Source organism: Rattus rattus, chromosome 14 (genome assembly GCF_011064425.1).
Source record: "Rattus rattus isolate New Zealand chromosome 14, Rrattus_CSIRO_v1, whole genome shotgun sequence".
Lineage (NCBI taxonomy): Eukaryota > Metazoa > Chordata > Mammalia > Rodentia > Muridae > Rattus > Rattus rattus.
The window spans coordinates 67,960,820-67,967,441 of NC_046167.1; the positions used below are offsets into that span (position 1 = coordinate 67,960,820).

General features: G+C 44.7%; 1 pseudogene; it reads right to left on the minus strand.

Annotated features, from left to right (window-relative positions):
• Window positions 1–3,167: 3,167 nt before the first annotated feature.
• On the minus strand, window positions 3,168–5,595 carry LOC116883247 (annotated as a pseudogene).
• Between the last annotated feature and the right edge of the window lie 1,027 nt (window positions 5,596–6,622).

Here is a 6,622-nt window from a genome sequence, read left to right on the forward strand (position 1 = left end):
TATTTTTAAAGGATTTGTTCAAGATTTTGGTCTGCGGTTGTTTGTCCCAGGGACCTTGGAAGGGATGTCACAAAGATGTGATGGAAGAGGCTGTTCTTGACGTACCAGTCAAAGAACACTTGGGACCAGGTATAAACTTCACAGACGTGCTCGTGCACCCCCGGTGACCTACCTCCTCCACCGAGGCCCTGCCTTCTAAAGTTCCTCAACCCCCCCCCCCCGGATATCACAATCAACTAAAGACTGCATTCAACCCATGAGCCTATGGGGAACTTTGGTGTTTGTGTCAAAATTAGAAATTTAATGACCTTCTGTTGCCCAGTAAAACTTAACCTTGTGGTAGAAATTATTTTTGTTGTAACTGTAGGCCAGGAGTGCCTACTGTGCGACCCATAAGTGGCTAGATTACACGTAGCTACATGTTGCTAATGGCTACTACTGACAGCCTTCTTAAAAGTTTGTTTTGCATGTGTGTAGTTTTCCCTGACTCCATCTGTGCAAGAGCTTAATTCCTAAAGAAACAGCTAGTGCTGATTAGAGTAGTGTAACTTGCTCAGCAAGTGTATAACGACTCGACATGACCATCTGTGTAGTCCTTTAGAAATTACTCTTCAGCCTGGTGAGGTGGCACAGACCTCTAGCTGCAGTCCTCAGGAAGCAGGTGGATATGTGAGCTCAAGGCCAGCCTGGTCTACAAATCGAGTTCCAGGACACCTAGGGCTGTCACACAGAGAAAACACTGTTGTGGGGAGAGAGGGAGGGGGTAGGGACTTGTCGTGAGGGAAACTCTGTCTCAAAAAATAGAACCCTTCCAGGGGCTGGAGAGATGGTCCAGCAGTTAGGGACGATTGCTGCTTTTCCAGTCTCCAAAACTGCTATACTATCTGGACTCTCAGGTCCAAAACGCTGTATAATATACGCAGTAACAAAAAGTCATCTCTTACAAAGATTAGTCAAAGAGCCGGGATTAGAAATGGTGGGAGTTCGGGTGGCAGCTTGGTCAAGCAGTTGAAGGTTCTGGGTTACAAAATGGTGGGAACTAAGAATGACAGGCACGGGTGGGTGGGTGTCATCAGTACACCTAGGGCAGAATGGAGTTATTCCAGGAGTGGAAACAGTCACACTTTTGGCTTCAATAAGGAAAGGTGAAGCTGGGTCGTAGCATGTGCCTATGATCACAGCATTTGGGATGGGGAGGCAAGAATTCAGGGTCATCCTGGTTATATATCGAGGCCAGCTTGGGCTCCATGAGACCCTGTCACAGTATTCCCAAAGGAGGATTTAGATACCAGGATCACACCATTTCACAAAAACTAAATAGTTCCTATATATATATATATATATATATATATATATATATATATATATATATATATATGACATTGGTTCTCAATGGGTCGTAATGAGCTTTTCACAGAGGTCATTACAATTTATAATAGTAGCAAATCACAGTTTTGAAGTAGCAACAAAAATAATTTTATGGTTGGGGGTCACCACAATGTGAGTGAGGAACTGTATCAAAGGGTCGCAGCATTAGAAAGGTTGAAAACTACACTCTAGAACCTACATAAATATAAAACGAGAGAACCAACTCCACAAAGTTGTCCTCTAACCTCCATATATGTTCAGTAACACTAATAAATAAAAGTTTCAGGGTTGGGATTTAGCTCAGTGGTAGAGCGCTTGCCTAGGAAGTGCAAGGCCCTGGGTTCGGTCCCCAGCTCCGGAAAAAAAAAAAGAACCAAAAAAAAAAAAAAAAAGTTTCGGGGGGGGGGAGATGGCTTAGCACTTCAGAGCACTCTTGCAGAGGCCCCATGTTTGATTCTCTGCCCCCACCCATGGTGGCTCATACCCAGCCTCACTCCAGTTCCCAAGGGACTCAGCCTCCTCTTCTGTTCTCTGCAGCTGCACGGCAGGCTTGTGGCACCCAGAGATAAACCCAGGAAACATTCATGTACCTAAACCTAAAAAAAAAAAAAAATTTAAAATGTTAAAACATCTCTACGGCACACGTGGTGAGATATTCACTTGCCTGTTTGCTTGTTATTTTTCTTTCAATTTAACGCCACAATCACACTAAACCCCAATATCTGCGTTTATTACAAAGGCTCTCAATAAAAGCACATGAGCATCTGCTCTTGGTGTCCAGACACTGCATGTCATTTCTGTCACTTAGGAGGCTAAAAATCTCTGTGGCAAATAGTTCAATGGTTTAATCCATCAGGTCCACATTTGTGTGTGTGTGTGTGTGTGTGTGTGTGTGTGTGTGTGTGTGTGTGTGTGTGTGTGTGTAAAATTTTACCTCCAGGTTCAACTTTATTATTGACAATATTGGCAGTGCCTGTAGAGCTAACCATAGACACGTGCTTAGGATTGCTAGGTAAAAACCTGGATTTCTCATAATAAGGAAACCTGCAGTTCTACAAATGGGGAGGTAGCATGAGAGGGGAGAAGTGAACTAAGCAGATAAAACAGGAAAACAGCAAAGGAGACGGCCCCTTTCAAGGCCACCTTCTGACAACATTCCCCTATGTCAGTCCAAGCTACAACTGCACACTTACCGTGTATTTGCTAGTTAATAGTATACAGGAGAAATGCTTCTCATTTGTTATAGAAGGGCTGCTTTATAGAAAAAGAGCTAGAAACACACATGTTCAACATAATCCTAGTGAAGCCCACCTTCCTACACACCTGGACCACAGTGTGACAAAAGAGGGCATTCAAGTCAACTGCACCGACCATTGCGTGATAGTCTATCCCACCCCATCTATACACAGCCTCAAATTGTGACGTCTTGGGTTTTATTTATTATTATTTTTGGTTTTTTTTTTTTTTTTTTTTTTTTTTTTGGTTCTTTTTTCGGAGCTGGGGACCAACCCAGGGCCTTGCGCTTCCTAGGCAAGCGCTCTACCACTGAACTAAATCCCCAACCCCTATTTTTGGTTTTCTTAAGAAAAGGTGTCTCTAGGTAGCACTGGCTGTCCTAGCTTTGTAGACTACGCTGGCCTCGAACTCACAGAGAACTGTCTACCTCCCCCTCTCTAGTGCTGTGATTAAAGGCATGCACCACTGCCACCTGGCTGGTTTGGGTTTTTGTTTTTGTTTTGTTTGTTTGTTTGTTTGTTTTTTCCTTAAAAAATAATCTTGACCCTTAAATTTACGCAGATTTATCTCGGCTTGGAATAATACAGTCTGCTCTTTTTAACAGAGTTCTCTGAGGTTTCCTCCGCCTTAGGCTTCCCCATTGGGTTGCCTGCCTGTGTTTTTGTGCTGGAAAAATGGAACATCACCACGGGTAACACACAAATGGCTCTTGAATTAAAGGTTCTTCAATACATTGCTCCAGAAACCCCCTTTCCTCATCCACGCCCTGACTGGTCTCTGTTGTTTTCTGAACAGTTTAGCATCCTTGACAGCTCGGGCTGTTTCTTTTGCAGCTGAGCAAGGATCTGTTTCCACGGTTCAGTCCTCACCAGTGTTGATGGATATAAATAGCTTCTCTCTGGCATCAAACCTGCTGGGATAGCTAGTTTCAGTAATAAGCAATTAAGCTTATTCAAACCAGTCCTTATAGTTTCATTAGCTCTAGGCTTCCTGCTCTGGATTTTTCTTCATTAGCGGTTCTCTGAGTACAAAGGGTGTTACGCTGGTTCTCAATATGTCCACTTAAGTTTCCAGTGATTTCTGAAGTTGAAGCCTCAGGACATCCCACTTACAAACTCCATCAAGTTCTGACATTCCTCCTTCCTTCTGTTTAAGCAAGATGCCCACTGTTCAGAAAAACAAACTGCCTGTGTTCAGAGCCTCACATCTCTGTGTGGTCTCTTTCGGTTCAGTTCCCAGGTTCCTGTTGAGTGAATCACAGGGTTTCACAGAATCTTCAAACCAGCTGCATGCCTTCTTGGTTAAAGTGTACATTCTTGTGATAATCATCAAAACCGGCAATCCTTTTTGTTTGTTTTTTTCTTTTTTTGAGACATGGTTTCTCTGTGTAGCCCTGGCTGGCCTAGAACTCACTCTGTCCACCAGGCTGGCCTTGAACTCACAGAGGTCAGCGTGCCTCTGCCTCCCAAGAGCTGGGATTAAAGGCGTGCATCAGCACCACAGGGCTGGTCAGTTTTATCATCCACAGATAGCTCTGTAATTCCACCGAGCTCTTTCTTCCACAAGAGCACCAATTCAACAATATTTTTTTTTTCTGAACAGTTGATTTTCCATTCATGGCTTTAAAATTTCCTTCAGAGATTTGCACTCCATTCTTCTCATGGGTCGCTACAGGATCTCACTTCAGACAGGCCGTCTCTTCTGTGTTGTCCTTGATAGGAGCTCCTGAGGTGGGTTTCTGATCAACTCCAGGCTCACTCAGCGTGTTCTTTGCTGTGTGAGAGTATTCCAGTTTCCTCAAGATTGTGAGGTGCAGGGGAACTCAACCATTATAGATGTTCTGGTACATCCCCAAGAGAGCCTTGCAGGAGTCTGGTTAGTTCAGAATCTGGATAAAGACTAAGAGATATTATTTCCACAAGAGCAGTAATAACTCTTACCCAAAGTCAACAGAGACTGATTGATATTTCCAGCTTCCTGAACGATTTTGTCAACAGCTCCAGGGCGGGCAGATTTTTCATTTCCCGCAAGATTAACCAAATTCAGCTTTCTAAGCTCTTCTCCGTCCACTGTGGTTCTTTGTTTTCTCTCTTGCTTTCTTCCTTCCTTTCTTGTGCATTGTAACAGAAACTCTAGAGGGAACACTCATCGAGGTTGCCTAGTGGTTCTTGCCGCCCCTTCATCCCTGTTACGCACTGAGATTTCCTCCAAACCTTCGACGATCACTCCTCTCTCAAACAACGCACTCCCTCAGAAATGAGTGGCCTACGAATATCAAAAAGTTCCTCATATCAGGGTGGTGGTGCTGCACACTTTTAATCCCAGCACTCAGGAGGCTGAGGCAGGTGGAGCTCTGTGAGTTCAAAGCCAGCCTGGTCTATAAAGTGAGCTCCAGGCTACACAGAGAAACCCTATCTCAAAAACAAAATGACAAAAAAAAAGTTCTTCAGTATAGATATCCAATGGAGACACTTTGAAAACCCAGTACCATTATCAGTTAAATTCCCCTAGATTTGCTAAGTTCATGAAGTCATAGCAGTCGAAGGAGCCTCCTCACAGGTGACCTTTCATTTTCTGCTGTAAAAGCTTTTCCAGTGCCTGTCTGTAAAGATGGGGCAATTATTGCTCATAATGACCTCATCTAGAGTTGGACAAACAGTACTTTTGTAAACATTTCTTTGTCCAGTAGCTATTCCAAACACCATATCAAAAGTAAACGTTTCATGTCAGTGGGCCCTCCAGTTGCCTCACTAAGTTCTTTTTGTGCCTGATGGAATTCTCCTACCGAATGCAGTCAGCTTTCCTTTCTTCCAGATGACACATTCTGCACCTCCCCACCTCCTCGACAGTCCTGCCCTTCAATCCTCCTTCCTCCAGAAAGTTCGTCCTGGAATGTTGTCTTAGTCAGGATTTCAGTTGCTGCGATGAAACACCATGACCAAAAGCAACTTGGGGAGGGACCAGTTTACTCGGCTTATACTTCTGCGTCATAGTCCATCGTTGAAGGAAGTGAGGGCAGGAACCTGGAGGCAGGAGCTGCTGCAGAGGCCCTGGAGGGATGCTGCTTGCTGACGTACTTCACATGACTTACTCAGCCTGCTTTCTTATAGAACCCAGGACCACCTGGGCATGGCTGTCCCCACTCACAATGAACTGAGCCCTCCACCATCAGTCCTGAAGTGTTTTCTCCATTGACACCTCCTCTCAGATGACCTCATCTTATGTCAAGTGGACATAAAACTATCTAGTACGGACCTATTGACAGCATTGCCAAACCTCCTGGCCTAGAATGATGTCAACACTTTAGGTCGGGGGCTAAGCAGAATGGCTAGAAAACAGAGAGATGAATCATGGGAAAAGGAATGCTGTTTGGAGACCAATGTCTGAGCTGGGCATGGTGGTGCTTGCCTTTAATGGCAGCACTCAGGAAGCAGAGACGAGAGAATCTGTCTTGAGTTCAAGGCCAGCCTAATCTATACACTGAATTCCAGGCCAGCCATAGCTGCTTAGGGAGACACTGTCTATAAATAAGGTTCATGGGCTCGTTGGATAATCACATGCCACAGACAAGCGTCTTACTGCTTTGTCCCAGTTGCCAATTACAGTTAAACCCCAAGGGTAAGTAGGGTCGGGCAGCAGGCGGCCCAGGGCATAGGCAGGAAAGAAAGAAAGAAAGAAAGAAAGAAAGAAAGAAAGAAAGAAAGAAAGAAAGAAAGAAAGAAAGAAAGAATAAATAAATAAGTGCATGATGTCTGCAGTCTCCTCGTACAGCATGCAGCTGATCCTGCATTGAGTGAGGCTGTGACCTTCCCAAGCTCCGCGCAGAACAACGATGTCCAATTAAGTCACCAGGTTTGCAAAGGACATCAAATGAACAACTTTGATGGAAAGTGCTGGTTTTCTACTGTGCCTCTGTGACAGCACCACAAACTCGGTGGCTTAAAAATAACACAAATTAGGGCTGGGGGGGAGGGGGCGCGCGCGCAGGGGTTGGGGAGGTGACAAGCATGAGGACGAG